Source organism: Dipodomys merriami, unplaced genomic scaffold (genome assembly GCF_024711535.1).
Source record: "Dipodomys merriami isolate MVZ:Mamm:240054 unplaced genomic scaffold, mDipMer1.0.p SCAF_670, whole genome shotgun sequence".
NCBI lineage: Eukaryota > Metazoa > Chordata > Mammalia > Rodentia > Heteromyidae > Dipodomys > Dipodomys merriami.
This window is the reverse complement of record NW_027206258.1, coordinates 95,555-113,121: the sequence shown is the minus strand read 5'-3', so window position 1 is coordinate 113,121 and position 17,567 is coordinate 95,555.

Here is a 17,567-nt window from a genome sequence, read left to right as displayed (position 1 = left end):
TAGATAACTAGTTTTCCCAGCACCATTTGGTAAACAGCGTTATCTTTTCTCCAGTGTAGGCATTTAATTCCTTTTTCAACAAATCAGATGACTGTACTGTGTGGTTTTATTTTTTGGTCTTATATTCTGTTCTGTTGGTCTTCAGGTCTACTCTTGGTATGCCTGCCATGCTGTTTTTTTACTATGGTTCTATAGTATAATTTGAAATTCAGTTTTATGATACCTTTGGCATTATTCCTTTTACTCACAATTACTTTTGTTATTTGGGGTCTCTCATGCTTTTATATGAATTTTAGGATTGATTTTTCCATTTCTGTTAAGAATGGCATTGGGATTTCAATGGAGATTGCATTGAATCCAGAGATTGCTTTCAGTAGTATTATTAGTATTCCCATGATATTATTTCTGCTAGTCTGTAAGTCTGAGAAGTCTTTTTATCTTCTTGTGTCTTCTTCAGTGAATTTACAGTTTCCATTGCAGATGTTATACCTAGGTATTTAATTTATTTTTTGAGGCTATTGTAAATGATATTTTTCCTGATTTTTTTTCTCAGTCAATTCTTTTTGTATATAAGTTATCTACTGAGCTTTTTGGGTTGATTTTTTATATTTATGTCATTCTCACTTTTCTTGGTTTAGATTCCACATGCAATATTGATCTTTCTGAGACCAGTGCATTTTTATTTAACATGATAATGCCCAGTTTCATCAATTTGCCTGTAAATGATGTAACTTTATTCTTATTTATGGCTAATTAACATTCATATATATATCCATTTAGTAAAAGGATGGGCATAGGCTGATTCCATAGTTTGGCTATTGTGAACAGTGCAGCAAAAAATATGGTACACTGATATCTCTATTGTATATGTATTGTATATCTCTATTGAATATAACTAAGCAGTTATATTCTCAGATATGCATGCTTGGGAGTGGTGTAGCAGAATCATATAGTAGTTTTATTTCTAGTTTTCTTAGGAATCTCCATGATCTTTCCACCGTGGCTACACTAATTTAATTTATACTCCCTCTTCCTTGAAAATTAGGGAAACAATAGAGGCATTTTTCAGTTTTCTGGCACATATGTTCTTTTCTGTGGGATATCATTAATGATTTGGAAAGATTTCAGACAAGAGACAAAACTCAAAAATAGATTTCAAGGACTTCAAGGGAATGAAGATCAGAACTTAGAGGCTTTGCTTTAATAGGTTCCAAGCATCATTATGTTTTGAGTTCAGCCATAAGAATAAGACTCTCAGTCCATTATGAAATTTGTGTGTATTCAGCCTTTGTCTTGCATCTGGCCCTTCTCCTTTCAGTCAGATGGTTATTTTATAATAGCATAACTTATTGAACTTGGCACCATTCATATCCTTTCCTATATGCAAGTCATGCTGTTTCAATAGCTCTTGCTGATTACAGCTACCTAGAAAGGTAAGGTTAAAAGAAAAGAAACATAAAAGGTTTACCTGATAAAAGGCTTCGACTATTCATCTTCTGAATTTTTTTTCATTCCTGTCTTTTATTTTAAAGAATAAAAGGTCTGGGGAAGGCTTAATTCCCGGTGCTCAGCCTTGGTTTGACTAAATGCTTAATTAAACATTTTGAAAATAACGCTGCAGCAACACTAGAGTCCGCAGTGTTGGCCAAGTCCCTCTTTCCTGCACTCTATATGATATTTTAATTCATATTCTGGCAAGGAGAGACTTCAGAGTTTACTGTTTAGATCCCAGGAGTCAGGAACTTGGAATGAATTATGTCATCTCTTTCTAGAACAATGACTAAACAGATCACCCCAGGCCTGGATGATTTAGCATTATCTGGGCTGCTTTTTAAAGTATCAAGATCAAAACCAGCCACCTAAGAATTCCTGACATTGTTGAACAGATGTGTTTGTGAGAGATTGATAGAAACGGAGTTGTCAATTGGGTTACATTTTAGAACTCTGATGACTCCATAGTTAAATATAAGATCTTTCTGTTGCATTGTAAAAGAAAATCCTCTAATATGAATCTTCTGTTTAAATATAGATTTTCACTTGGTAATTTTTCCTAAATACGTATGTCAATTATTGCTCTTATTTGTCAGGCAAATGGAGTCCTATTCTGAAAATAAAATACATATGCTTAGAAAGCCAGACTCTGCTCCTTTAAGACTGTGAAAACAATGGAGCACTCTGTGCTCCAGTATTTAAGGGCCAGATTCTGTGGCTTTTGACATTTGGCACTGATAGTGATATAAGTATCTTAGAGAGTAACATTGCCCCATTTCTAAGAAAAACATACATTATGTTACCATTGTTTTGCCTAAAATCATTAGTGATTTGTTTTGTTTTGCTCATGGGGCTTGATCTTAGGGCCAAGGTGCTGTCCTTGAGCTCTTTTGCTTAAGGCTAGTGCTCTACCACTTTGAGCCACAGCACCATTTCCAGTTTTTTGGTAGTTAATTGAGGATAAGGGTCTCATGGACTTTCCTGCCCAGACTGGCTTTGAACCATGATCCTCAGATCTCAGCCTCTTAGTAACTAGGATTACAGGCATGAGCCACCAGCATTCAGCCATTACTAATTTTTTTTTTTAAAGATAAGATGTAGCTATCTGGCCCAGACTAGATTTGAATTCACTTCTTAATCTTCCTGCCTCCTGCCTCCTGAGTTTTTGTTTATACTGTTTATTTAATTTGCTGGTACTGGGGCTTGAACTCAGGGCTTTGCTCTCTCACTCAGCTTTTTCACTTTTTCACCACTTGCACTACAGTCCACTTCTAGCTTTTTGGTGGTTAATTGGAGATAAGAATCACCTCGATTTTCTTGCCTAGACTGGCTCCAAACCGTGACTTTCAGATCTCAGCTCCCTTAGTGGCTAGGATTATAGACTTGAGCCCTTAGTGCTCAGCTTTAGTTTTCAAATCTCTTTACTACCTATAGTTCCATTATCTTAATTCAAAGCAAACATTTGTAGCTTCTTATCTGTTTCTTGTACCAGATTTCCACCTATTTCTACCTCTAAGCTTTCCACTGGCATTTCTCTATTTTCAGTCTTCTTCCTTAAGTATAAAGCAAATGGCATCACAATCTATGTTGAAGTTAAAATTGCTCTCTGAAGCTGGGTGCTGGTGGCTCATGCCTGTAATCTACTTACTCAGGAGGCTGAGATCTGAGGATTGTGGTTCAAAGCCAGCCCAGGCAGAAAAGTCCATGAGACTCTTATCTCCAATAAACCACTCAGAAAACTGAAAGTTGCGCTTGTGGCTCAAATGGTAGAGTGCTAGCCTTGAGCTGAAGAACTGAGGGACAGTGCCCAGGTCCAGAGTTCAAGTCCCATGAACAACAAAATAAAAAAAAATTGCTCTCTAATTTGATTAAACCAATACAGTAAAACTTCAGCAGTGTGCATGCACTCTCTGTGATCTGACCTTAGCCTATCATATTAACCCCACTCCCGGTCTCTCCCACATACCATACTCCAGTAACACTAGTCTACTTGAAGCTACCCAAGTATACGTATTCACCAAATTTTCTGTGTGGTGAAATCCTGTCCATCTGGCACAACTCGAGAATCATTTTGTCAATGCCATTGCCTCTGATGCCTCCTGACTATCCTCTAGAGCTGGTGGGAACGCCCATCTTGCTCTTCCCACCATACCCCTCTTCTCTACATCCTCTGGCATTTTAATATGAAAACCTTTTTTTTTTTTTTTTTTTGGTGGTTCATGGGGCCTGAACTCTGGGCCTGGGCACTGTCAGCTCTTCAGCTCAAGGCTAGTGCTCTACCACTTGAGCCACAGCACCACTTCCAGTTTTCTGAGTGGCTTATTGGAGATCAGAGTCTCACAGACTTTCCTGCCCAGGCTGGGTTTGAACTGAGATCCTCAGATCTCAGCCTCCTGAGTAGCTAGGATTACAGGCATGAGCCACTGGTGTCCAGCCTAATATGAAAACTTTTAAATAAACAAAAAAAGGGAAAATAATTTTTCAGTGATTCTACAGTTAGCCCTTTGTGGGGCTTAGTTTACATCTCTTGCCCTTGTTATTCCATAAATCCATATTTTGCTACATTCCAAAGCAGGCTGAAGACAACAATGTTTTTTTTGTGCCAAATAATTCTGCCCATCATTATGAATTCCTGCACAGCCTACACAATTCTAAATTTGTCTGAAGATCTTTGTTATTTTCACTGCATTGCATGTAAAGCTTTTGTACAAATTATGCATAAAATTTAGGTGCACATTTATAAGAATTTATATGCAAGTTATATATAGAATTTATATGTAATGAGATGCACAAATATTTTAAATTATTCTTAGCTTATATAAGTTATATGAGAGGGTATTTCATGGTTGCATTTAACACTTTTACAATATATTCCAGCCCATCACCTGCCCTCTATCACTTTCCCTTCCCCTCTTTGCAAATCAATTTCAACAAGTTTTATTGTTCTTTTCATAGATGCAAACAATCTACTTAAACCATATTGATTTCTCTTGTTACTCCAACCCCCTCCTAATAATAACCACCTCCACTGAAAATGTGTTGCATCAATATTTGGTGCTGTAAGACTTTTTGATTTTAACTATTTGGGCAAATGTAAAGGGCTATCCTATTGTGTAACTGGAAGAACTGAAAAGAGGGATTCATTGCTGGGCTCTGGTGGGCAGATTTTCCATGTTGGCTTCCCATCTTCTCTCTCTACCAGCAAAAAATAAATGACTATTATATTGTCTGCCTCCCACTGTTAGACTAATTGCTGGAAATTTGGTGCCTAGAATTCAATATCTTTTTATAAATAATGAGTGTGTGGAGTTTTGAGAAAAATAAAGGTTTATTTTTCTGGGAAAATGAGGACTTAATGAGCTAATGCCTCAAAAAACTGTATTTCCCACTTTTTTTTTTTTTTTTTTGGTTAGTTGTGGGGCTTGAATTCTGGGCTTGGGCACTGTCTCTTAGCTCTTCAGCTCAAGGCTAGCACTCTACCATTTGAGCCACAGTGCCATTTCCAGTTTTCTGAGTAGATTATTGGAGATAAGAGTCTCATGGACTTTCTTGCCTGGTCTGGCTTTGAACCATGATCCTCAGATCTCAGCCTCCTGAGTAGCTAGGATTACAGGCGTGAACCACCAGCGCCTGGCTGTAGTTCCACTTTTGAGAACAAATGCCCAGTATTTAAAGGAGAATTCCAGGAGGGTAGTTTTGGAGTATGTGATGAGGTACCAATCCCAGAGCAGGAAGTGATCTTGGTTTCATATCTCCTGGTTTACTGATACCACATCCCTAAAGTTGCATGTCCTATTTGACAAGAGCTTAAGGTGATAACAGAGAGATAAGAGGGAAGTAGTTGTCTAGTTTATTTGAAGAATAAAGATAGTTCTTCTTGGGAACTCAGATTGGGGAGAAAGGGGGAAAATGACAGGTTGAATCTTTGACTAAGCGGGCTACAGGCAGATTTTGTTTTTGTAGCCCTGGTTATATATTCTCAATTGTCAATTGCTTTTCTCCATGAGTGTCAAAATCAGCTCACTACCTCCTGCCTTCACTTAATTAGTGGGCCCACACAAAGCATCAGTGTTCCTCAGCAAAAGCAACTTTTAAGGACCAACACCATCTCTGAATCTTCCCTTACCCAGCACTACTGGGTAAACACTGTCTATTCTACATTCTTTTCCCCTTATTAAAGAAATCAGAAATATAGCCCATCTGTGATATCTTAAGACCATGAAAATTATGTCCTCATCCTATAGGGCCAATCTTAACTCTGTTGCTGGCTAAGAAAGCCCCATAGTCCTATTCTGCTTCCATGTAATACTGAAGGCCCATAGTGACGGAGAGCAGATCTATATAACTTAACAAAACTATAATTCTTAAGTATGTTGATTTCTGCAATTAGACATTTAACACTGGATACCAATGATAGCTTCAGAGAAATAAAATATTTGCTCTCTAAATTGCCATCTTCATGTAATAGGCAATTAGTCAAACTAGTAATAAAATTCTGAGGATTTATTTATTTAGCAAGAGTCTCACTATGTTGTAGCCTAGGTTGGACTCCACCTCGAGATCCTCCTGCCTTAGCCTCATGAATACTGGGATTATAGGCACGTTACTACTGAAAGAGCTTTGGGGTTTTAAAATAAAGACTGTCTTTATTTCAGTTTTAGTGGCTTATTTGTATCTGTTACTCTGAGCTGCCTCAAATTTATTTTTAGGAAGATATGCCTTTATATAAAGAAATGCATTTATAAATACATTTAACTATATACATTTAAATGTATAAACACACACACATATATATCTATAAATTCAAGTTTATATATAAATGAGTGGCTAAAACAAATTCACAGAGGAGATGTAAGGTTTACTTCCCCCACTCTGAGATCTTGAATCCCTTACCCTCCACTCTCAGGAATCTTACATATTGGTTCTTTTCTGGAACAAATAGAACAGGAATGTGGTAGAATTCACCAACTGATTTTATCTTCTTTCCATTGTGTATTCCCAGAGGACTATAACTGAAGGCAAAGTTAGAGAGGCTGATTATGTTTCACAGTTCCAGTCACTGAAGAATTTCCTATTGAAATGACAGAAATGTCTGTGATGGAATAATGAATGGAGAGTGGAGAAAAATAAACAAAAATATCCTCTTATCAAAGTACTTAAGACGTCTTTCTTTAGAAGAGAATGGGTTAGTGTCACTTACATAATTTTTGGCTCATGTAATTCTTCTGTATCCAGCATCTGACAAGAACCACAGTATCCTCAATGTATGTTTTCTCCCCATCTCTCCTCTCCTCTGACTTCTATGTAATTACAACGCCCTTCCTCTGATTTCTGCAGACTAGTTTATTCTCATTTCACTTCTATGCTTTGCCCTAAGAATGAAATAGAAAAGATAAGAAAATAAAAACTGAAGATTTAGTTGTTTTAAATTTTTATTGTTATTATAGCAGTGATATACAGAGAGCGTCATAGTTACATTAGTCAGGTAATGAATACATTTCTTTTTGGACACCCTTTCCCTTACTGTCTCTCAGTTTTCCCCTATTGTTCCCACCCACAAGTTGTATAGTTCATCAGTTGCTGCATTTGTTCACCCTTTGTCCCTCCATTTCTGTGTCTCCTCCTTACCCTTCCAACGACAGATAAGTGAACAAACAAGACAAAAGAAACAAAAACAACAAAGAAAAAACCTTGTTTCCATTTCCTGGAGTTCTTTTGGTGAATATTATTTTATATGATCAGAGGTACATAGGCATTGAGCCTTTGTGTTTCTCCTCTAAGAGCATTCTTCTTTGGTCTCACTGTAAGTGAATGCTTAGAGTTCTATATAATTTACCAAATCCTGGTGTATTTTAGATCTAGCTTCTGTGAAAAAACATTCAGTGTTTGGCTTACCTCACTCAACATGATTTATTCTAGGTCTATCGATTTCTCTGCAAATGACATATTATTCTTTCTAATGGCTGTGTAAAATTCCATTGTCTAAAGGTACCCATTTTTGTATCCATTCATCTAGTGTAGGGTGTCTGAGCTGTTGCCATAATGAATCTATTATGAATAGTGCAGCAATGAACATAGATGTGAAGTATTTTTAATATCTCCTGGCTTGTGATGTTCTGGGTAGACGCTCAGGAGGGTATGACTGGGTCATAAGGGAAGATCTATGTTTACCTTTTTGAGGAACCTCCTGAAGATTTAGTTTTTGTGATTTCACCAATAATTCATTGTTACCTTGCTAGAATTTCAATCATAGTGTGGTAGGTTTTGAATCATAGTGAAAATCCTCCAGCCCAGTAGGGCTTAGGGACAGCTATTGATTTTAAGATTATATTTGAATATCATCTTACAATGTAGCAGCTATATGAGCTTCACAAAGGCACTTAAAATTCCTACATCTCTGTTCAACATTTATAAGATGGGGATAATATTAGTCTAACCACCTCACAGGCTGCTGCATCAAAGTGCATGTAAGAGGACCTGGTATGGTAACCAGAGTAGAGTGCTACCAATCACCATCATCCTCATTTTACATGAGAAAACTGAAACTAGCTGGAAAGGTTAAGTAAGTTCCCCAAGGACAGTTTGTTAGTCATAGGGGAGGAAGAAAGCCTCACTGTTTTTAGTTTTATTTTTTTCCCATTTACTTTTCCTAAAGTACTTTAATTTAAATTTTTTAATGGTCCTAGGACTTGAATTCAGGGTTTCTCACTCAAGTTTGGCTTTTTTTTTTTAAATTAAAGGTTATTATTTGAATCACAGTTCCAGTTTTGGCTTTTTTGGGAGGTTGGGTAATTGGTGATAAGAATCTCATGGACATTCCTGGCTGGCTGGTTTCCAAGCATGATTCTCAGATCTCAGTCTACTGACTAGCTAGGGTTACAGGTGTGAGCCACTAGGTCTCAGTTTTAGTGTCAAATCTTTAAGAATCTCATTCCCATCTCATTTGGCATGAGTGAGTTTTACTGACTCTCAAATAAGGTAGAAATTTAAATTGTTTTTCTCCTTCACAACTTTAGACATGAGTTTGAGATGCCTGTTAACTCTCTGCATTCAGGGAAAAGACAGAACTCCTTTGGCAGTGCATTTGTCTGGTGGCTGGGGCTTGTTTGTGTTTCTCAGGGGTGGGGGTCATGAGTCTGGAGAACTAACCTTTCCTGTGGCTGTCATCAATCAGGACAGAGAATAGGAGAGATAGGATGGCAGATTTTCAAATTAGCACAATTCTTGTAAGGATCTCCCAAGCACCTGTTTAGTTCAAAACTTCGGGTTTAAACCACCGTGTTCTTTCTCTCAGGTGAGCATAACAGTGCCCTCTTGATCTAATGTCCTGTTCTAAGGGAGAGGTGGGAATAAAATGGAAGTGGGGGGAGGAGGGAAGCAGTAGGAGGAATTCATGCTACGTCACCAGAAACTGAGAAAAATCCAAAGTATGCTTATGTAGACAAATTTGGTGGGAATCTGTTTGAAAGTGGTTTGGGCAATATCATTAATATCTTAGCTGGAGACTCTGGTATCATTTTTGTTTCCCATGGGGTTGTATCTGCTCACTGATTATTCAAAAGGGAAGTTAGAATTTGGGGCTTACCTATTCAACCTCACAGGGAAAAGGGCAGGAGAGATAAAGGCTCCTACATGAACAAATAGGTTTCTTTAGGAAACACAAATGCATTTTGGGGAGGCAGAATGTGTGACACAGTCTGTGATATTTATTTCCACAAGTATGGATGGTCTTTTGAAAAAAAGTTTCATGGCTATTATATTTCTGCCAAAGAGGTTGATGATAAGTTTACTCCTGGGATCTCTCTTGGAAATGGACTGTCTGAAAAGGGAATTTATGGCCAAGTTCATTTCTCAGGGATTTCTGTAATTAGTCAGATTAGGGAAACTCTAAGAAATCATTTCTACAGCTATTCAATCTCAACTCTGTTCAGCTTAAAGCAATATTTATTATAACAACTCAAAACAAAGTCTTTATCCAGCTTCTCAGTAGCTGAATTTTGAATCATAAAATTTGAAAAGATCAGCCTATGCGCTTGAGTGGATTGAGGTTTTGTAAATCCTCCATCTAGACAGCCTTCCAATGCCTTTCAACAGCCTTTCCCATTGTCCTCAGTAGGAGGGTGGGTTTGGAAAGGGCCTCCTCTGTCATTGCAAGAAGGGAACCATTTTCAGGTATGGGTTGAAAGGTCAGGGAAGGGTAATTTCAGTCAGGGGTCCCGGGTCTGCTAGTGTCTTGACAGCCTCAGGTGTTGTCAGCTCTTCACCAGCTTGCAAGGGTTGTCTGACTTCTACCTGAGTTAGTCCCTGGCTCAGTCAGATGGAGGTCATACAAAGACATCCTTGGTTTCCTTTAGGAGCAAAATCACTGGTGCACCTCCCACTGGAGGGTTTTGAAACAAAGGAACAGGATTTATAAAACCACTTTGTCTCTTACGGGCTGCTGTAGACCAAGCCAGCCCGACAATACAGTGTGGGAGTTGTTACCCTGTCTCTATCTGCTACCAGAAACCTCTGCTCTTCTTACCTCTCCTCTCCTTTCCTCACATCCCAGTGTTGATCTCTGTGACCACAAGGTTCTGTGTGCTTAAACACTCCCTTAACATAACATTTTCTTTTTCTTTTTTTTTTATTGTGAAAATACTGTACAGAGGGGTTACAATTACATCGGCAAGATAATGAGTACATTTCTTATCAAGCATTGTGGCCTCCTCCTTTGTTTCCCCTTCCCATCCCTTCCCATCCTCCCCCTGCCCCCCCACCCAACCCTCCCCGCCCCCCTTCTTTTCTTTTCTGAAATGAAGAATATATAGTTTATTTAGGATCATTCAACTCTGGGGAAAGGCACTCTGCTTTTCATATATATATATATATATATTTTTTTTTTATTGTAAAAATACTGTACAGAGGGGTTACAGTTACATGAGTAAGGTAATGAGTACATTTGCTATCCAGCATTGTTACCTCCTCTTTGTTTTTCCCCTGCCATCCCTTCCTTCCCCACCTCTCCAAATTACCACCCCCACCCCAGCCAAAGTTGTAAAGTTTGTTTTCAACATAGTGTCTTGTACATCTCATTGTTATAATGGGTCAACCTGTATCCCTATTTAAGCATTTTGGTTTTTCCCTTCCCCTTCCCACATTAGAAAAATATATATACAAGATGCAGGGCACAGGAATCAAATACAGTGAAATGAGTTATAGCGTGGGGGAGGAATATACAAAAGAAACAAGAAAAATCACACAGTACATTATAAGTACATTAAGAAGAACAGCAACAAAGATACAACCTCTTGTGTCCCTATCTTGGGGTTCATTTCGCTTAACATCATCTTATATGGTCAAATGTACATCGCTTTTGACCTTTTCTGCTTGTCCTAGACATATACTAGTTATTGCAAATAAGGGAAACAATGAGACCTATGTTTCTTTGGGTCTGGCTTACTTCACTTAATATAATTTTCCCCCCATGTCTTTCTATTTCCTAACAAATGGGGCAATGTCATTCTTTCTGATGGAGGCATAGAATTCCATTATATCTATATATCTATATAGATGTCTACAGATATCTATATAGATATAAATCTCTCACATTTTCTTGATCCACTCATCTACTGAGGGGCATCTGGGTTGGTTCCATATCTTAGCTATGGCTAATAATGCTGTGATAAACATAGTTGTGCTGGCAGCTTTAGTATAGCCTTGTTTGTGATCGTTTGGGTAAATGCCCAAAAGTGGCAAATCCTCAAAGAAACAACTGCTTGATAAATAAGTGGGCTAAAGACTTATAGAGAAACTTCTCTGAAGAGGAAATAAGAATGGCCAACTTCTCTAGCCATAAAAGAAATGCAAATCAAAACATTGAGATTCCACCTCACCCCAGTTAGAATGGCTAGAATCAAGAAATCTATTAACAGCAGATGCTGGAGGGGATGTGGCCAAAAGGGAACCCTACAGCATTGGTGGTACGAATGTAAACTTGTTCAACCACTTTGGAAAGCAGTGTGGAGGTTCCTCAAAAGACTCCACATAGAGCTCCCCTATGACCAAACATAACATTTTCTGATTTCCTCTTAACAGGGGACTGGTTCTCATGGACATATTTGTACATATGATTAATAAATTGCTTTAGCCATTGTTTATCATAAGAAGATCTATTTTTTGAATGCTGATACTGTGGCTTATACTCAGGGCCTGGATACCATTCCTTGGCTTTTTCACTCAAGGATGGTACTGTGCTACTTGAGCCACAGCTCCACTTCCAGCTTTTTGTTAGTTATTTGGAGAGTAGAGTCTTAGGACTGTCCTGCCAGGACTGGCTTTGAACTGCAACCCTCAAATATCAGCCTCCTGAGTAGTGGGGATTATTGGCACGGGCTAACAAGATCTATTTTATAACTTGGTGTCATTTGTTACTAAAACATTTCTTGGAAGCTGATGTCTTTGAAGAAAAAAATACTTTGCTACTTTTTTTTTTTTTGGTCAGTTGTGGGGCCTGAACTCTGGACCTGGGTGCTGTCCCTCAGCATTTCAGCTCAAGGTGAGCACTCTACCACTTGAGCCACAGTGCCACTTCTGACTTTTTCTGTTTATATGGTGCTGAGGAATCGAACCCAGGGCCTCATGCATGCAAGTGCATGCAAGGCAAGCACTCAACCACTAAGCCACCTTCCCAGCCCGAAAAAAAATACTTTGAAATCCTACCTTTGGCTATTAAAAATGATACTCGGGAAACTCAATTGCATTTTAATCTCTCTGAAGACTTCTTTACCTACTTTATTTGAGCCTAAACAAAACAATGAAGTTAATAGGTAGGTCTGACTTTTTCCACATTTCCAGCAACTTTTACCACCTGTATCTAGTCTGCCAATTTTTTTTTACCCTAAACATCACAGAAAGTATTTCAGATATCAAAGTTATAGTTCTATGTCAGCTATAGGGATGCTTGCCTATAATCCCAGCACTGGTAGGCAGAGTAGGGGGAGGATCAGCAGTTTGAGGGCAGCCTGTGCTACATAATGAGACCCTGTCTCAAAAACAAACACAAAATAAAAGTTAAAAAAAGTTATAGGCTCACACCTGTAACCTAGCTACTCAAGAGGTTGAGATCTGAGGATCACAGTTCTAAGCCAGACTGAGCAAGAAATTCAGTGAGATTCTTACCTCCAATTAATCAACAAAAACTCAGAAGTGGAGCTGTGGCTTAAGTGGTAGAGCACTAGCCTTGAGCAAAATAGCTCAAATACAGAGTCTAGGCCCTGGGTTCAAGCCCTAAGAACAGCATACATACAAGCACACATACAACACACATACAAGTTATATATCTATCAGGAAGAATATTATGTCATTTGCAGGGAAATGGGTGGACCTGGAAAACATCATGGTAAGTGAAGTAGGTAAGACTCAGAGAGACAAAGGACACGTGTTTTCTCTCATAGGTAGAAGTTAAATCTAAATGATAAATGTACATGTAAACATATACAGGATAATATGCACATAAACACGACTATGTTATCTAAAGTAGGTATATTCAGGGGAGGATTGTAATGGTGTAACTCCTTTGAACAACTAATAGGTTAACAAAATGAATATGAGGAAGCTGGAAGTTGGGATGTGTATGTTGAGTGGGTGGGGGGAGGAGCTGGGTGCTGATGGTTTATGCCTGTAATCCTAGCTACTCAGGAGGCTGAGCTATGTGGATCACAGTTTGAATCCAGCTCAGGCAGAGAAGTTCCCATGAGACTCTTATCTCTAATTTACCCCCAGAAACTGGAAGTGGTGCTGTGGCTCAAGTGATAGAGCACTAGCCTTGAGTACAAAGAGGCTCAGGGACAAAGCCCACACCCTGAGTTCAAGCCCAACAACTGTGTGTGTGTGTGTGTGTGTGTGTGTGTGTGTGTGTGTGTGTGTGAGAGAGAGAGAGAGAGAGAGAGAGAGAGAGAGAGAGAGAGAGAGAGAGAGAGAGAGAGAGGAAAATCAAGAGGATAGGCAGGTTGGGAAGAGAAATATGAAAGGGGTAACACTGATCAAGATGCATTGTACTTATAAACTGATATGTTGAACTGGAACCCCTCTGTACAACCGTTCAAGATAATAAAAAGTCATACATTATAATTATTCCCTTAAAAAGAAGATACAATCTTTCAGTAATTCACCTCATCCTCCAATCCTTATTTGCACAGAAATAGTAACAGCTAGCATTTATTTCTTAGGTCTCACATCTTCTGTAGTACATGTCTCTGATTTCAACTCATTTCATGAGGGGCTGAGAATTTCAGGTCCAAAAATGATCTGGTTTGTTTGGGTTGTAAACACTCCTTTGGCTTAATGATATACTTCAAATAAGATCATATCACAAAGGTGTCCTACTTACAAATGACCTACTACCTATGTACCCGAGAAAGTTGCAAGAACAGGAAATAATAAATTACAAACCAATAACTACTTTGAGCATTCTGCTGAAATGCTTAAAAACTATTCAGATCTTGAAAGCATAATAGGAAAGCAAAGTGTCTTGGAAGCAATAAAAAGCATAATTTATTCAGAATAAAGAATAAGTTACAATGAAAACATATCTCTAAGGAAATATCAAGTAAGAGATAAAATGTCCAAAGATGAAATGTAATGGGAAATTGCCAATAATTGTAAATCAATTGCTAATGAAGTTAATTTATGAATATAATTATTCTCTGAGCACCAACTCCTAAGTTCTGGTATGGGTGACCAGAACCACTACAGCAGCTCTCATGAGGAGATCACATCCTAGGGCAGGAAGGTGGATGATAATTTAAAGATATGTATATCAAATGGTAGGTGATAATAATGTTATGGGGGAAAATCAATATTGGGATAAGGGTTAGAGAGTCTCTTTGGTTGGGGGCAGGTTGGTATATACAGGGCTCTTAGGAAGGGCTTTGTTGATAAGGAACGGAGGCAGAAAGCTTTTTGAATATGGAAGAAGAATGTATTAGCCACAGAAAACAGTAAGTGAGAGCCTGTAAGGCTGCAGCACATGTGAGAGCCGAGACAGTATTCCTGTAACAGGGTATGATCACAGGTAGAGAGAGCCCAGATATCGGGCAACACAGTGCTAGAGGTCATGGCAAGGCCACCATGAGGAATATGGTATATGCACTTCTTAGGTTTGAGTGAAGGAATATCACAATCTGATTTTTCTTTAGACATGAAGTCTTTCTGGCTGCAATGCCAGACTACAGGGACAGGCAAAGACACAGGAGTTCATATATGATGACTCCTATATATAGCACACCTAGCGTGCTACTTTAAAACATTAGGAAATGCCGAAAGTAGTAGTAGATGTTAGAACAGAGAAGGGGGGAGATTTCTTTGAGGTTTTAAAGAAGATTGAAAGAACAGAGTGGCCATTTACTAGGATAGGAAAGACAATGAGAATAACAGGTTTGGATGTGGAATCCAAAGAGGAGATGGCTGTATACAGTAGAAATTCTAGGGAAATAGCAAGGAAGAAGGGAAAAGGTGGGACTTGTTGCTATATACCTGTGGTTTAAAATTTTGAGACTGTATGAGGCCTTAAAGAGATTTGAGTAAATGGAGAAGGAAGAGGACCATCAACTGAGTCTTTGAGAATTGCATGAAGAATTGCATGTCTGGAGAATTGCATGAAGAGAGGAAGTTTCAAGATAGGAAAATCATATATGAGGCTGGAAGAACATCAAGATAGAGAGGTGTCTTTGAAACTAATTGGAGAAAGCAATTATAGAGGGAAGATTTGATCAGTGAATCACATGCTATGTGAGGTTGAATGAGGCCATTAGTCTTGAGATCACCAATGATATAGAAAAAAAAAACAGTTGCAATAGAATGGTAGGGACCAAATACTGCCTGAAGTGGTGTCAAGAGAGAATGAAGGACTGGGAGTATTGGCTCACACCTGTAATTCCAACTATTTAGGAGGTAGAGACTGGAAGGATTGCAAATTTGAGGTCAGCTGAGAAATAGGTTATTGAAACCTCCAACAAATGAGCTTTTAATAATGGCTCACAGCTCTTATATAAGATATGGGGGTCATAGAAAGGAAGATCACCGTTCAAGGCTGGCTCTGACAAATCCTCAAGACACTATCTGAGAAATAACAAAGCAAAAAAGGACTGGGAGGGCTGGGAAGGTGGCTCATTGGTATAATGCTTGCCTTGCAGGCATGAGGCCCTGGGTTTGATTCCTCAAGCACCACATAAGCAGAAAAGGCTGGAAGTGGTGCTGTGGCTCAAGTGATAGAGTGCTAGCCTTGAGCTAAAGAGCTGAGGGACAGCGCCCAGGCCCAGAATTCAGGCCCCATGACCAGCAAAAAAAGGGCTGGGAGCATGGCTTAAGTGGTAAAGCACTTTAGTAGCAAGAATAAGACCCTTAGTGTATACTAAGTGTATACTAGTGTATATTCATGGAATGATACTGCAGTGAGAGGTAGAGGCAGAGGCCACTTTCCAGGGCAGTGTGGTTAGTGGGTGAAAGAGGAGGTGATCCTATGTACAATCTGGGCTTAGAAAGGAGCTAGCTGCCCACTAACTATCCACATGGATGGATTGTATGCTTTCCAGAATGACAACTATGGTGATGGAATCATATGGGAGTTCTCACAGTGACATTTCTTGTTGAAATAGGTCATGAGCTGGGGAAGGAAGGATGCTGGAGGCGAAGGAGGAGGTGTGGTCAGTGGAGTGGGGAAATGCAGTGGGGTTGTGAAGCAATAATGGCCTATTTGAGAAGGTATCAGCAGGTGGTGTGCTTTCCTTCTCCACCCACATGCAGCTACAGGTGCAGAGTAGGTCAAGGTTGGAGTTACCTCACAAAGAGTTGTAAGGAAGAAGGAGGGAGAGAGCGGAGAGAGAGGGGTCAAGGAGTTGAGAGTATGGTAGGGAGTGATAATAATAGTAATGATCTTGAGGCAACTACTGTGTCAAACGGATAGGCAAAGGAGGCATAGAATTAATGGGTAAAGTAACAGCCTAATATTATGGCTGGGGAGAGGTATCTTTGAAGCTAATTGGACAGCAATTATAAAGGGAAGACATGCTCAGTGTATCAAATGCCATTGTGAGGTTGAATGAGGCCATTAGATTTGAGATCACAATGACATAAAAAAAAAAAGCAGTTGGTGGGGACCAAATCCTGCCTGTGGTGGTCGCAAGAGAGAGTGAGGGGATTCTTACAAGTGACTGAGGTGCAGTGGAGAAGGAGATTGGGAAGCAATGGCTAAAGACCTGAATTGACAAGCCAGAGACTGGAAGAATTATCATCACATATACAAAACTGTCAAGTAACACATTAGGAATAACATGTCAGGTGACACTGGCTTGGTGCTGATATTCTTGAAGAGATGTTAGGGATGATGTAGAGGTCTTTAGATAGCTACAGTACAGAGGAGTCTGAGGACTTGATTTTCAAAACAAAACTTTGAAGGAAGTGGTGTGGCAGTGTGAATGAAATGACAGTGAGGAGCAGGCAGACAGGGCAAGGTCAGATAAGTTGATGTTAGGGAAATGAACCCTAAGATATGTATTCAAATGTTTTTTTTCTTTCATGCGATTGTTTCTAACACATTTATAAGATTATTTCTTTGTTGCTTTGTATGTCCTTCCCCCAAGGTATAACCCCTGCTTTCACTGTATTTGATGTTGTTATAATTTGTGGAGGGGAAGGGAAAAAGAAAATCACTTAAGTAGGGATACAGGTGGACCCATTGCAACAATGAGACGTACAAGTTGTTATGTCGAAAATGAACTTTACAACTTTGGTGGGGGGAGGAGGGTTGGGTGGGAGGGTGGGGGTAGGATAGGATGGGAAGGGGAAACAAAGGAGAAGGCTACAATGCTTGATAAGAAATGTACTCATTATCTTGCCCATGTAATTGTAACTCCTCTGTACAGTATTTTCACAATAAAAAAAAATCTGAGTGCATGTATTGTTTTTTAAGTAGTTTGACTTTCAACTACCTCAGTATTAACACATAGCTTTTCTCTGAAAACTTGATCTGACTGTATGCTCACCGGTGATTGAGTGAGTAACATTGGGAATTCCATAAATAGCACACTTTTCTTTTA